The sequence below is a fragment of the Dermacentor andersoni genome, chromosome 3 (assembly GCF_023375885.2).
Source record: "Dermacentor andersoni chromosome 3, qqDerAnde1_hic_scaffold, whole genome shotgun sequence".
Classification (NCBI taxonomy): domain Eukaryota; kingdom Metazoa; phylum Arthropoda; class Arachnida; order Ixodida; family Ixodidae; genus Dermacentor; species Dermacentor andersoni.
Window position 1 is genome coordinate 37,262,158 of NC_092816.1, and position 15,493 is coordinate 37,277,650.

Sequence of the window (15,493 nt, forward strand, 5' to 3'; positions counted from 1 at the left end):
AGGCCAATGAGTTTTGCCTTTATCTAGCAACATTATCACATTCTTGACCAAGCTGTGGCAACAACGAGACAATTTTTTCCGATACACTTCCACTATTAATTGTGAATGTGCGAAGTACATGATGCTGTGCCATCGCGGCATTGCGCTACCGCTGCAGCGGACGACATGGATGAGTATCTTCGAGCCTATGCACGTGGTTTGGCTCTGCTTGGCGGGCAATTCACTAGATGGCAGAGCAAGCACGGTAAGCTGCAGCCGCTCGCTCTCTATTTAGCGTTGTCGAGGGTCCGCAGACGCCGTCGCTGGAGTCCACAATTGACAACGACAAATTAGATGCGACGCGCGTCATGAACGTGGGATGACGACTATGTACGACATCCTCCCAGAGTACGAGGCGGATAACCCTACGAACCAGATGAACAAATGTAGTGTCAACAGCGTTGTGCCGCTCGGAAAATCACTCTCATCGCTACGCGTAATGATGGGAATGAGCTGACAAATGGTGTCATCGAGAAAGAACACTCGACGCAATGTGCGTCAAACACTAATGAGCACTCCCCAAATAAAACTCAGCTGAGAGATATCGCAATTTCGCCGGTTTAACTAAACTCAGCAACATTTTGCCGCAACACTAAACTTTCGCGACACGTTCGGCCACCAGTAATGCTCTCCCATTTACACAACACAAGGAGTGCCAAGGTGCCCTCATGGTTTTTCCTGGTACAAGCTCTTTTCAAACGTCTTCAGCTGCAACTTCGAGAATATCTTGTGCGCTATCCGTTTACGAACCTCGAACACATAATAAAAGAAAGGCTAGCAAAAGAAGCAGGAACCTGTGTCTTTACATTCAGGGAACGAAAATTGAGCGCCGGAGCAATTCTAACTGCAATTTAGTAAAGTCGCGCTACATTTCTCGCCCAATGTCCCGTTATTGTCACGTGGGTCAGAAACCCCGCGAAAAGAATGTTAGAATGCATCAGGCATTTTTTGCAATGAAGCATGTGCAATTCTTAAGTATGAGATCTACGAATAAAAAGAAAATTTTTACCTGAAGGCAACAGACTTGAGTGTCCAACTGCAGACATCTTGCACCTAACTTGGTGCTTGTGAAAGTGCGATATAGACTCCTGTCTTCTCTCTCTTTCTTTCCCTCCCCTATCCCCCTCCCCACGTGTAGGGTATCAAACTGGACTCAGTCTGGTTAACCTTCATCCCTTCTTTCTCTCTCTCTCTTATGTTTTCCTTGAGTCCTAACTTCACGTGTTATTTGTAGTCAATTCCTAACTGGGCGTTCTCTTTGAACTTGCTCCGTACTGTACATTGCCAACACACGCGGAGTGCCTGGATATAAAGATCGAGCTTAGAGCAGGTTTTGGCATAGACGTATGCATTTTGGCACGCTATCTGCCTTCAGATTGATCACCCTACTATACTTGACGGACAGGACACATACATCGAATAAAGTCATTACACACATTCAATGCCTGGTAAAATGCACGCAGCACGCCGAATATAGTACATACAAGACCAAGCAGGCCGTTACATTGTGCTATAGCCCCATCTATACCGATTTTACACAGCCACTTTCACTAGCTCGGAGCTGTCATCGAGTTCGAAGCCAACTGCCGTACGCTTCAGATAGAGAAAATAGGCCCGTGTAGAATAGGCTTCATTTTTCCTTTTGCATATTGTACGCATACATTTGCATGAACCCAAGCACACATCAAAGAGGCTTTGCCACGCGTAGCATGGCTAAGAATACAAATTCGTGTTTTCCCCGTTGCCTCGGCCGTGCCAGCAAGTCGGTATGGGCCGATATTTCAGGCCGGAAGAAGCGCCCGCTTCCTTCGAGGTGGTGGTCCCGTTGTTTGTCAAGGTCCGGCATTCTCCACCGCCGCCGCTCAAACAGCCTCGTTTATTTCCGAAAGGGCGTTTCCTCTTACCATCTCGTGCCACCAAGCGACTCGCCCTTTTTTCGATTTCTTGTTTTTTCTCTGCGATTCTTTCGCGTTCCATTCCTTGTTTTTCTTCTCTTTCTCTCTCTTGCTGCCTTCCTTCTTTTGAGGAACTGTCCCCCTTGTACTGTTGGTTCTCTAAGCGCATTTCTCATTTTGTTTCTTGCACGTTGGTTCATTGCGAAACAATTCGCCGGAAACACAGCTATCTCTTTCTTTTCTTTATTCCGTCCATATGGTCTCGTTCACTTTCCAGCTAGTGCTTTCACCTGTCTTTCCTGGTCTCAATTCCAATTTCTCCTGGTTTATTTTCCTTCTTTTTTCTTGCAAGAGCGGTCATTATTACGTTCTTATAAGTACCACCATTCCCTTTTGTCTCTTACAGCAACTTTTTGTGTGGTTTTGCTGAGATAATTAGTGTCCAGCTTCCACCACACTTAAAAAAAAATTCTTGCTGCTCTTTCACTTCATTGCGATCTGCTCCCCTTTCTCTCCACTGACGCAAAGCACTGTTTCGCTGTTACATTCTCGCAAATGATGATTTTTTTGGCGCTCGTGCATTATTTTTGATTGTTCCCATCTTTAGTTCAGCTCATTCACTCCAAATTTCGCACTCGACGCCCTTCTTCTTGTCGGAATTCGCTTTCTCTAAACTTCCGTTCGTGCTTTCTTCATCTCACTAACTTTTTATTCTTTTTCTTTCTGTCGAGATTGTAGGAAATGAAGCGGTGTAATCGTTCACAATAAATAGCTGGAACTTATTTAGAATATATACGCCAGTTTACGAAAAGTCCACTCACTCCTAAATTGGGGACCGTTACCGCAAAATATGAGGATCGAGTCATGATCGAGAAAACGGCGCACCAAGTGCGTCCATTGTGCATTAGTCACTCCTGCCGAAACGCCTAAAGGTAGACGATGATGATGTTGACAATTTAGGAGCATCCCCTTTGAAACGGGGCAGTGAAAAATAGTCACCTAGCCTGCTTCATTTAATCAAGTATGTTATACATGTTTTTATCTAGCATTTTTGTTTACATCTCCTTAATCTGCTTCTTCTTCCTTCAAAATCTACCTTGTACCGCTAGCCATGGCTGCAAGAGATCCGGTGGTATCAATCCTTTCTCTTTTTCCACCAATACTCTAAACGTATCTTGCTTATCTTGACTGCTGACTGGTTGATGCTTCCGTCCACTTTAAACCCAAGTATTTCTAGAAGTTGTACGTTACCTACGGTTCTCTCTGGGACGCCCACTACAGCGCTCTCCCCCTGGTGATAAAGCTGTGAGGCCTCTGAGCGGTGAGAATGGGGCTGTGGGCGCCTTCCATGGTGAAGGGCACTTCACGATGCCGAAGCACTGGTTGGAGGTTCTTGCCGGTGACGTTTTGCGTTCCCAAATTCCATGACCTCATGAAAAAAAGAGCTTTAAATGATATACGAACTGGTTTACTATGGGCAATGGCCGCGGAGTTGAGGGACCCGCTGAGCAGAATGGTTTTCTTGGGAGTACGGCTTAGGGCTTTGAAGAGGGCGTTGTATGACGCTTCTACTGGTGCACGGACTGCGTCGTGACGCAAGAAAACGTGTCTGTTATGGTGCAGGCTGACAAAGGTGTTCCAATGCATTGAGAGAACAGGTTGTGGAACGATGGCGTCCATCATTCATCGAAGCTGCAAACGCGGTTGATGTCTTAGTGTAAAATAATGTTATGACGCACGTGTAAGACGCGCTTGCTGTACCGAAGACTTCGTGAAGGTTTTCGCTGACAATTTAGCAAGACAGGACTATCTAATCAGATTTTACGCTCTGTACAAGTAGCACAGTGCATTCTTTGATAAGTGCGAGCGCTGCCGACTGATATGTACTGTACGATAATGAATCTGTCTATAAGGATACGTATTCAAAGAAGTGCGATTCGATAAGGTAACCACCTACGGCCCTTGCAGCTATCGTTGTTACCTTCATGTTGCTTTGCCGCCTGGGCACAAGTTTGCCCAATAAAGAGTTAGACATCTTTATTTACTCGCACTGCTGATGTCTCTGCGGATTCGCCATACGGCATTGCGGCAATGTAGCCACAAATGTGTACGTTCACAACGTCTCTGTCAGTCCGCAAATCAGTTATTATTGCTATTATAACATATTTACATTTAACAGGAAAGGGAAAGCGAATGATATGGTATATCAAATCAGTTCCGATGACTTGGAAACGGCACAATTTTTGTTGTATCTTTGTTGTTTTATGAAGGACCAGTTTGAAGATATGCGGGACAAACGAAGCTTGGCGGCTGTGTACCGACTCAGCGACGGATCTTCCTACTTAATAGTCACATCACTGTCGGGAAAGTGGAGCTCAGAGGATACACTGGAGACGTAAGTTCGAGGTTAAGATACTGGCAGCGCTGCTGAAATATGATCATTTGTAAGCACTACAAAGGAATTTTGTCACATTTAAGGGTAGCCCATTGTGCTTGCACTCGAAGGTGCCCACAAAATATGTTCTGTCTTTAATGCCGCCCTGGGGAAAGAAGATCAACGGCGTTCACGCTGAGAGCTTTTACTGACATAGGCTCGCAAGAAACAATTCTGGATGGAAATTTATTCGCTTTATTCGCTTTTCCACTCTTTACGCGTATTTGGCTAGAGAGACAGATAAATTTATTTACAGAAAGGCAGAGAGGTCGGCCTGTGCTATAACTTGCTCTGGCCTGATACTCTACACTGGGGAAAAGGGACGGTGAGGGAAAGGGCTGATGAATTATGATGATGGTATAAGCAAGAGAGGCGTATATACCGATTCACAAAGCCGTGCGTCTAGCCCAGTGGCTTGGAGAAAAGTATGTTTGGCTAAATGCAACTAAACATGTAAGGCTGCCTAAAGCGAGCTTTCTCGCAAGCTGTTTCTTGCTGAGGGGAAGTCGCCTTCGTCATGTGGCGGAGGTATCGAGTGAGTGTATGAGCGGGTGAAGGAACAAATGGAGAGAGGGAGGGAGAAAGGCTCCTGAACACGTGCGTCCATGGGTGAGCGAGAAAGGCTAGGATGAGCTTCAAAAGTGATGCTATTGGTGACACATGAACGTCTTAAACCACCAGCACGAAGCTCGGGCAAATACGTGCGATAAGCGTCATTCCCGTGCTAGATAAGCAATCGCGGCACCAGAGCTCCTTCTAGCAATAACAATAAGAAACTCTATAGTTTGGAAAGGGCGACGGCCGTACAAATCGAAGCTATACGTCGCGTTAAAGCAGAGATTGAGATGCAGTGGAAAGAACCCCGCCCCCCCCTTTTGTGCTTTCGCTTAGACCGCTTGCGAGAGCCCGTGACATGCGCTTGATGTTTGTTAGTTTTAAATAAAGATGATGTGGTGCGAGAAAGACATGGACCAAAAAATTTTATCTCACCTTTCAGGGGCCTAGAGCAGCCGCGAGAGCTTCAGGAGCGAGGTTGCTATCGCAAAGCTGACGTCTCGGGCACCAGTCCCAGGGCTCCTTTGCGAAAAACAGCACGGGACTACCGCCAGACTTTCTCCAACACGTCCGCGTTGGCCGGGGTCTCTCCTACACTTTCCTTCCTCCATGATATCAGGCGACAATTTTGTCCGATCCACGGCTGGGGTGAGGCAGCGTTAAAACGCACAATAAACGTGACAAGGCCTAGCATTGCATTATGGCTTCGACTAAGATTGCAAAACATGGTAATTCTTGCCTTGAGATAAACGATGGCTAAAAGGCACTGCAAGCGACATCGTCTCCATCACCGCTTGCTCGGCCTAGTGATCAGCCGCTGATGTCAGTATGTATCCCTTAATTTTTTTTCACCTGCTGCTATCTTTATCGATCGTATTTGTTCAAACTCTTTTCTTAATCCCGCCTACATGAGAGCGCAAGGAGAAAGATCCTGTCGATTACGAGAGGCAGAACAAGCTAAACGTCCTCCCTCCCTCCCTCCCTCCCTCCCTCCCTAATACGGTAACACAAAGGGGAAAGTAAACGAAATTAAGCGCACTGCTGCAGACATTTATTCTCTGAAACTGACTTTTCTGGCTAAATTTGTGTTTGTATGGTTTCAACAGCCGCTTTTACTTATTTTTCGAGCACCTTAAGCCTGCTATATATATGTTAGTTTCTGAAGCAGGGGATCTAGTCCCCCGAACTTTCACTCGGTTCGTATTACAAGATGAAGAATTAACAGAAAATATAGTAAAGAGTGAACAATGTCTTTACAGTTTCACGTCGATACAACTGCACTTCTATGGTCTCTCCACCCGCTCTCTTTCTCTCTCTTCCCCGTTCTCTCGCAAAAGAGAGAAAAATAAAAGCTTTTGTGATTTTTTTACGTGACTGCCAATTCTTGACTGTTGCTGTTCGCATTATTAATACTACGTTACCCACACATTTCCTTTATCTAGACATCACTTATGTTACAAAAGTAAACAAAAAGGTACAAGTTCATTTTCCCCTCCCTTTGCGCGTTTGGGTCGAGCGAACGCTGCGACATGTCCTATCTGCTCGAATCTGCAGAGCAGAAAACTGGACAGGCTTCCGCCCTATTTTCTGTCTCCTTCTAAGCTGTTTGGACTCGGAACCATCTTTGACGTTGTTTCGTTTTTTTTTCTTTTCCTGTCGTTACGTTTTCTTATTTCTTTTCCTTTCATTTCTGTCACGCTAGCATGCTTGTTTACTTTCAGCGTTCGTGAAAAAGAAAAAAAAGAAAGCAAGATTGAAGTGAATAGAAAGATAGCGAGTGTCCATTGGAGAGGCCGATTAATTCCCACTCTGTGGAGCTAGTCGGTGGTGTTAGCAGGCATGAAAGCGTAGGCAGCTCTATTCTTTCAGGATTGCACGGTGAGTCACAGTCACGTCAGGGAATAGCCACACGTACGTTGGTTTGGTAGGAAGTGCATCACTGAGGTCTTCCTATTGCATCATTGAATACATCTGTCAGCTGGAGGAGAACAGAAAAAGAACACAAAGTTCAAGCATGCATTGGTTTTTCTCCGATAACTATACTGAAAGTCACTAACTGATGATATTCCGTACGGCGTTGGCAGAGACTAAGTGACACGAAATATTTACAGCACGACAAAAAAAGAAATGCTCGAAAGCAAGAAACAAATAAATTAAGAAAGAAAGAAAAGGCCTCTCTATATACTTGTGTTCCAATGCGCGTAAAATTATTATTGTTTGATGTAGTGAAAACGTAGATGCACAACGAACAGTGAGGGAAATACGAGTAAGGAGGGGGTGGCCTGGCAACTGCCACAGGGAGGGCCACAACGCTTGCCTGTTTTTTAAAGAAAAACCCCTGGGGATAGAAAAAGAGTTGAAGATAAGAAAATGGTAAGTCAAGATCAAAGAAAGAAACGTGATGGCAGTCCACAAATATTAATTTTTTTTTAATTGTGGGGTTTTATGTGCCAAAACCACTTTCTGATTATGAAGCACGCCGTAGTGGAGGACTCCGGAAATTTCGACCACCTGGGGTTCTTTAACGTGCACCTAAATCTAAGTACACGGGTGTTTTCGCATTTCGCCCCCATCGAAATGCGGCCGCCGGGACCGGGATTCGATCCCGTGACCTCCGTGCTCAGCAGCCTAACACCATAGCCACTGAGCAACCACGGCGGGTTCCACAAATATCAAAGAAATGGCAAAAAAATACAGTGCGCCAGTTGGAAGAAAACAAACACGAAAATAGAACAACAAAACAAGAAAACACACGGTAAATGCAAAATATCCTAAAGAACAAAAACAAGCAGTAAGAAAAACTTCGTCCTTCAAAAAGAAAAAGAAAAGAAGAATGCTTTACAAACGGCAAGCCAATACAGTTTTTGTAGGAAAGTAAGTAGGGTGCGACGGGGGGTAGCCTGGTCGCGTCGAGAAGCGCAATACCGCTCAAATCCAAGCAGTCATCCACGGTCGTACGCTGCAGGCCAAGTAGACAATACTCCTTTAGTAGCGACGCGTCGTGCGAATGAAAAACTGTGCACTGTAATATAAGGTGCCCCCTGAAGTGTCTCACAGGAACCACAATACGCACATTGTGGACTGTCCACACGTTACTTTTGTGCTTTAATGCATAAAACTACTTTTTCTTAAGAAAGTAACTGAAGCGCCAGTGCATCCTTCTCCGCGAAGTTAGGGCATGAATATCCAGAATGCCATGCTGAGAATTCTTTCCAAATGGATCAGCCTTTCGAACTCCACGGCTACAATTTGTATATTGCAATATATATATATATATATTGGCACGTAGTAGTGACGGTAAAGTAAAGAACATCATGGCAATACTGTGAATGACGAAACTAACTTTTATTGGGCGAACTTGGACCCACAAACACAGGTCAAGCGCGTCGGCTTTTATACACGAGTCATGGGAGGTTCTAGAGTAATCGACATTGCCCGCGTATCTTGCAGAAAGTTCTGCGCGATTCGCGTCACACATGCATTCAGATTACACGAGCTTTGATGACAACAGAACCACCGATAACATTTTTTCGACGGTGAAAAGCGCTCACGCGAAAAAGATAAACAAGTCCACGTGTTAATGCGATGTGCGGACAAGGCAGTATAACCTCCGACCGCTGACCGCAAACTGCACTGACGTTCAAGCACTCGGCAGCGACGACCTGCGAGAGACCATCAGAACGGACATAAGTGAGGAACTGCAGAAGCTCTTTCCAAGGTCGCTGCCTCAAGTGGCCTCATTCGCCGACATCGTTAAAGAAGACGTTCAGCGATCGCTTGGAGTTCCTGAGAAAACCCCCCGAAAAAGATGAGCAATAAGCCCACGTGTCTATATATATAAAAACTGTGTAGCTCAAGCAGACTAGGTGTATAGTTGTCGCCGCACCGTTTAAAAGGGGATGTCAATACAAATCATCATCATCATCATCATCATCATGTACTCGCACGGTCCGCAACGCCCAATCTATACTATACGAAATCTGTTAAATGCATTTGGTTGCGATGCTCATTTTCAACAGGCTGAACAATAAGACATGGGCATCGAGAGATGGTTCCGGCTACTTCTTATAACATGCGAAACATAACAATACACCGCAAATAAGAGACAATGAAAAAAAAAAAAAACAATGGGGGACTGCTACGGTGAAAAGAAAAGAAATCTAGACGGAACTGAACGGAATAATAACAACGATGATGATGATTATAACGCTGCTGATGATGATGCCATTCAATGTAAATCCTGAAAATTCAAACAGTAAATAATTAAAGCACAATTTCACAAACGGAGAAAAATAGATGCATATGATGGCTTCAGAAGAAAAATGAAATGCACACTGTCTCATTCAGTGCAGTTACCATTCTTTTACATGGATCTCGAGAATGCTAAAGAATGACGAAGGAAATCTGTACGGAAAGTTTGACCTCAGCAATAGTATAGCGCGCAGCGTATGAAACATTGCGCATTATCTGTTTCACAGCGACACTGAATAGCAGGCGTGAATACCAGTAGGGGTAAAGCCGGCGCTGTGGTGCGAGAGAACTGAACGGAATAATAATAACGATGATGATGATGATGATTATAATGCTGCTGATGATGATGCCATTCAATGTAAATCCTGAAAATTAAAACCCAGTAAATACTTAAAACACGAAATTTCACAAACGGAGAAAAATAGATGCGTATGACTGGCGTTTGTGTTTGTTTATGAGAGTTTCAAGGTTCTCCACAGTAGCAGAGCAGCATTGAAAGAGCACACGCACGAAAGGAAAGCGAATTCACTGAAAACAATCTACGGAACTCGGAAATCGCAGAGTTGTATGTAGTGCGGTGTCTGGAAGGCGGCCACCGAATAGGGCGTTTGTTCCCACAACACAAAGCCAATTGTCGATGGCGGTCGCCTGCGGCTCGACGCTTCCGCGCGTGGCTCGTGTATTTCGTTTCGCCGCCGACGCGTGCGCTGAATCAAAGCGCGGGAAGGCGCAGCGGAAACTGCTGACGCATGATCAAGCGCCTGGAGGGTCGCGCACGTCTCGCATGTCCGCCACAACCCTTCGCTCTTCATTATTTATGTCCTTCCCCCTTCATTGTTTGCCTCTTTCTCCAGTTTCGGTAGATGTGCCAATCTGGTTTACCCCCCCCCCCCCTTCCCGCCACCCCTTCCCCAACCTTCTTCTTTTCTGTAACTGAACCCTTCGCATATGACAGTTTCATTTATTGCATTTTCTTTGTTGTTGTTGTTGGTCCAGGCACGCTGACTGAAGAAAACACATGAAGAGAAATTGATATATACGGGTGAGCGCCTTCAACGCACTTCGTGCTTAGAAGGTGATGTCCACTGAAGATGTATAGGACCAGCTCCGTGACACCGGATAAGGACATCACACGTTGTGTTACTTAGACCTCTATGTTTCAAGGTCGCGTTGAGAGGTACAGAAAATCGCAGCGCTCGTGCCACTGCTCGCGCGTTCGTCGTCTCTCTTCAACATCGCTTCTTCCAGATCAATGGCACTAATTGTCAAAACAGAGGCGTAGTGAATTAATAGAGAGTTCAGGAACTCGAACCCACGACCATTGTTAATTTGGGTGAAGTTGATTAAGGTGCAACTAATTAAGGAATATTTAATCAGGAACTCAAAGCCCCAACCTCTGGTGTTAATTATAGCGAAGGTCTTTAAGACACAGTTAATCAAGATACTTATAGTAAGGTAGTCGAACCCACAAATCTGGTGTTAATTATGGTGAGGTTTATTAAGGCGCAATTAATTAAGGTAGCTTTAAAGGGCACTCCAACCCACAACCTTTGGCGAGAGAAAACAAGTAGTAAAAGCAACAATGCGCTCGAATTAGAATGTCAGGTAACTTAGAGGGGTCATGAACCAACCCTCGGGCTTGGTGGAATACCATATATAGTTCGCGGGTAGCACACGCTGCTGTGAACATCTTAGCCAAGTTTTGGTGACGTACGCGATGCGTGGAGCTCGCAAGCGTGGGGTCGCGTCCAGGAAACGTGGAATTGCGTCAAGTGACACGGACAGCGAGGCAACCGAGTTGTACTCGGACAGCGTCGACTCGTCGGACGACGATTTCACACTTGTCATGAGCCGAACCACAAAAAGAAGACTGCTACGGAGGTCATCGTCGCCAAGTGTCTCCACCGTGAAGACAAAACCATAGCGCTGGCCGTACACTATGCTCTTCATGCCTGTGGACCCAGTGTCCAATCTGCGACTCCTAAACAGGCAAGTCCTTTCTATGTTTCTTGAGGGAATCGCGCCAAATGAGCTAAAGGACGTGAGAATAAACGCACGGAAGAATGTCCTTGCAGTAGATGTTCTACACCGTAGTGCACTGCAAAGCCTGCGGCACGTAACGGAGATCGACAAAGTACAAGTGCGATCCATGATATCTACAGGCTGCAATGGTACTGTCGGCGTCATTTATGATGTCGATATTTCTATACCAACCGACAGGCACGTACCCAGGGGGGGGGGGCCGGGGGGGCCCGGGCCCCCCCCGAAATTAAGTGGCATACCCCCCCCCCCCCCTCCCCACCCACGCTACCACTCCTCACACATTCCTAAAGCGCCGCCAGATCAATGTTGAGACTTGGCAGCTGTTCATCGGTCAGCATTATGCTGCCTTTTTCACTCCTTTTAGATAGCGGTAGTTATCGGCATCTCTTGTAATGTGAAGGACACTTTTCTCATAGATTCCGCACCCGCGCGATTAACTCGAGATGCGTTCAGTTGTCACCATCTATTCAACCGTCACGCGCATAGCTGTTGCTTTTGTTAGTTCAATCTTCTTTGTTTAGGCTGATCCTGGGACTAGGAGAGCGATGCGGCTGTTACTCAGCTGGTCTGTACTCTCATGGAACGAGTTGCGGCCGGAGAAAATGCCAATTGCGTTTAACTTTTCCTTTTGCTTCATTATTTCCTTGAGTTACGGCTCGCCGCGACGCTGGCAGATTACCGGAACCATATACACGTGATATAGGATAGATAAGGTGGGAAATAAAATAATGTGAAAGAGCGTCCATCATGAAACCCTGCAATAACCCTTAAACCCATGAGCAAGATGACTGTCGTCCGTTACTTCGTCTGTTTTTCCCTAACTGTATAGCACTTTTCGTGCAAAATTGGCAACTGGAAACAAAAAATCGCAAGGAGTTGAGAAATTAAGCGATCTACTAAGGGAGAGAGCCAAGGCAACAACCAAACTGCAAGCAAAAGCGAATAATAAGAAAGTTAACCGTTGTTTATGAGAATATTTATATATCAACATCTTTTTATTTAAGAAAGGAAGTAGAGAAAACGCCGCCGGAAGTGGAGAACAATTACTTGTTTTGAATGGCGCTTCTACAGTTATCGGTCGAACCGCCTCACGTAGCCACTTCTGTGCTGTGCTTATGTGGCTGTTTTTCTAACCTTTCGTGGTGAGCGCAGTACGTCTAGAATCGCAGAGTCCTGGGCTCTACGCGGTTGTATGGGACTGGCGGCCGCACAGCGTTACGCAAATCGCGGAACTGTCAAAACTGATCAACAAGGCGAAAATAACTGATATTCGAAACTATAACATGAGAAAGACTGATGAAGCCGTAAAAAATGAACGCAGCCTGAAATCAGTAAAAAAGAAACCTGGCATAGGACAAACCATGATGTATGCACTAAAAGATAAGAAGGATAGTATCATCAGAAATCTCGAAGATATAGTAAAAGCAGCGGAAAAATTCTAAGCTGACCTGTATACAGTACCCAGAAGAGTCACGATACCTCACTTAGAAACAGTAATGAACAGGACACAGAAACTCTCCTATAACTAGCTATGAGGTCAGAAGGGCCCTGCAAGACATGAAACGATGAAGAGCGGGAGGAGAAGGTGGAATAACAGTCGATTTAATCAAAGATGGAGGAGACATAATGCTTGGAAAACTGGCGGCTCTTTATACGAAGTGTCTAACGACTGCAAGGGTCCCAGAAAACTGGAAGAATGCAGACATTATACTAATCCACAAAAAAGGAGACGTTAAAGAATTGAAAAGTTATAGGACCGTTAGCTTGCTTCCAGTATTATATAAAATATTTACCAAAATAATATCCAATATAATAAGGGCAACACTGGATTTTGTCAACCAAGGGAACAGGCTGGCTTCAGGAAGAGATACTTTACAATGGATCACATCCATGTCATCAATCAGGTTATCGCGAAATCTGCAGAGTACAATAAGCCCCTCTATGTGGCTTATATAGATTACGAAAATGCATTTGATTCAGTAGAGATACCAGCAGTCATAGAGGCACTACGTAATCAAGGAGTACAGAACGCTTACGTAAAAAGCTTGGAACGTATTGCTACATGCGTCTGGTATTCGTTTGTTTGACCGATGCGCGTGGGCGCCATCACTCCAGAAAAGAGGAGGAAGAACGAACTGGGCTCGCGCTGTGAATCTAACCGGTCAGCGCTGCAACCGTTGTTGTAAATATAATCTGTAAATAGTTTCTCGTCTTACTGACTCGTCCTTCGCGTAAGAATATCTACAGAGGTTCTACAGCTACCTTAATTCTACACAAGAAAAGCAGGGAGATACCTGTAGAGAAAGGGGTCAGACAGGGAGACACAATTTCTCCAAAGCTATTCACTGCGTGCTTAGAAGAATTCAAGCTATTAAACTGGGAAGGCTTAGGAGTAAAGATCGACGGCAAATATCTCAGCAACCTTCGGTTTGCCGATGACATTGTTTCATTCAACAACAATGCAGACGAGTTAAAACAAATGATTGGAGACCTTAACAAAGAGAGTGTAAGAGTGGGGTTGACTATTAATATGCAGAAGATGAAGATAATGATAAATAGCCGGACAAAGGAACAAGAGATCAGGATCGCCAGTTGGCCACTAGAGACTGTGAAGGAGTACGTTTACCTAGTTCAATTAATCACAGGGAACCCTGATCATGAGAAGGAAATTCACAGAAGAATAAAAATAGGTTGGATCGCATACGGCAGACAATTGCCAGCTCCTGACTGGAAGCTTACCATTATTATTCTAAAGTAAGGTGTGCAATCAGTGCATTTTACCAGTGCTGACATATGAGGCAGAGACTTGAGAGCAAGTTAAGGACAGCGCAAAGAGCGATCGAACGAAGATTGCTAGGCACAACGTTAAGAGAGAGAAAGAGAGCGGTTTGGATCAGAGAGCGAACGGGTATAGACGATATTCTAATTGACATCAAGAGGAAAAAATGTAGCTGAGCAGGTCATGTAATGCGCCGGTTAGATAACCGTTGGACCATTAGGGTTACAGAATGGGTACCAAGAGAAGGAAAACGCAATCGAGGACGACAAAACACTAGGTGGAGCGATGAAATTAGGAAATTCGCGGGCGCTAGTTGGAATCGGTTGGCGCAGCACAGGGGTTATTGGAGATCGCAGGGAGAGGCCTTCGTCCTGCAGTGCACATAAAAAAGGCTGATGATGATGATGATGATGATGATGATGATGATGATGATGGAGGTGGTGGTGGGCCCCCCCCCCGAAAAAAAATCCTGGGTACGTGCCTGCCAACCGACGACTTACCGATATTAATAAAGCTAACTACAGAAGGCACTCTTATCGGGCACATCACAAGACTTGGCAAACACGTTGCCTGAAGCTGTGGTTTGAGGGAGACAGCCTTCCCTCACACGTCAAAGTTGGCCACGTCCGCCATCCAGTCCGCCCATACGTACCGAAGCCCCTGCAATGCTACAAATGCTGCAAGATGGGACATGCAAAAGGTGTCTGTAGGAATAACCTCGTGTGCCCACGGTACGCTAAATCTCATTCAGCAGATGCCTGCCGCGCAACTGTGTTAAAGTGCCCTAACTGCCATGGTGCTCATGAGGCTTCATCCAATGATTGCCCGCGGGTGAGGAACGAGCGAGCAGTACTCAAACGTATGGTAGGGGACCATTCAACACACAGAGAGGCTGCCGCTACTCTCAAGCGACGACGACATCGCCACCAAAGAGCACCACGAAGAGTTACATCTACTGAAAGATATACACCATCTTCCGACAAAGCGGCTACCGTATCAACGCCGACTTCCACAAAGACAGACACTGTGAAAACGAAGAAAGGGGCAAGACGCGCACCTCCTGAAGAGTGGCCTACACTTCCACGAGCACAAGCTGCATCGGAGTCACATCAAATTGCGCCGCCCTCAATGACCTCACGAACCGCGGATGGGACGACGACTGAGGATCGCCAAGTCATAGTAATGCTGAAGTCACTTATGGACGCCATGTGCATTTTACTGAACAGCATGAAAGCCCCGTCGGCACAGAGCGCACTGCAGGTGCTGGACACTTTGAGTCCGGTGCTTGCGGCTCTAGGGTAAAACAACGGCCCGAGAATTGCCGTCGTTTCAAGAGGAGGTCAAGAATGCATCTGTCTTTCAGTGGAACGCCAGAGGGCTTAGGTCACGCATGTCCGATTTTAGGCAGTTTGTGTTTACGCATCAATTCCCCATTATCGTGATTTTTGAGCCCCACCTGTCAGCTCCTATCAGACTGTCCGGGTATGATTGCTTTAT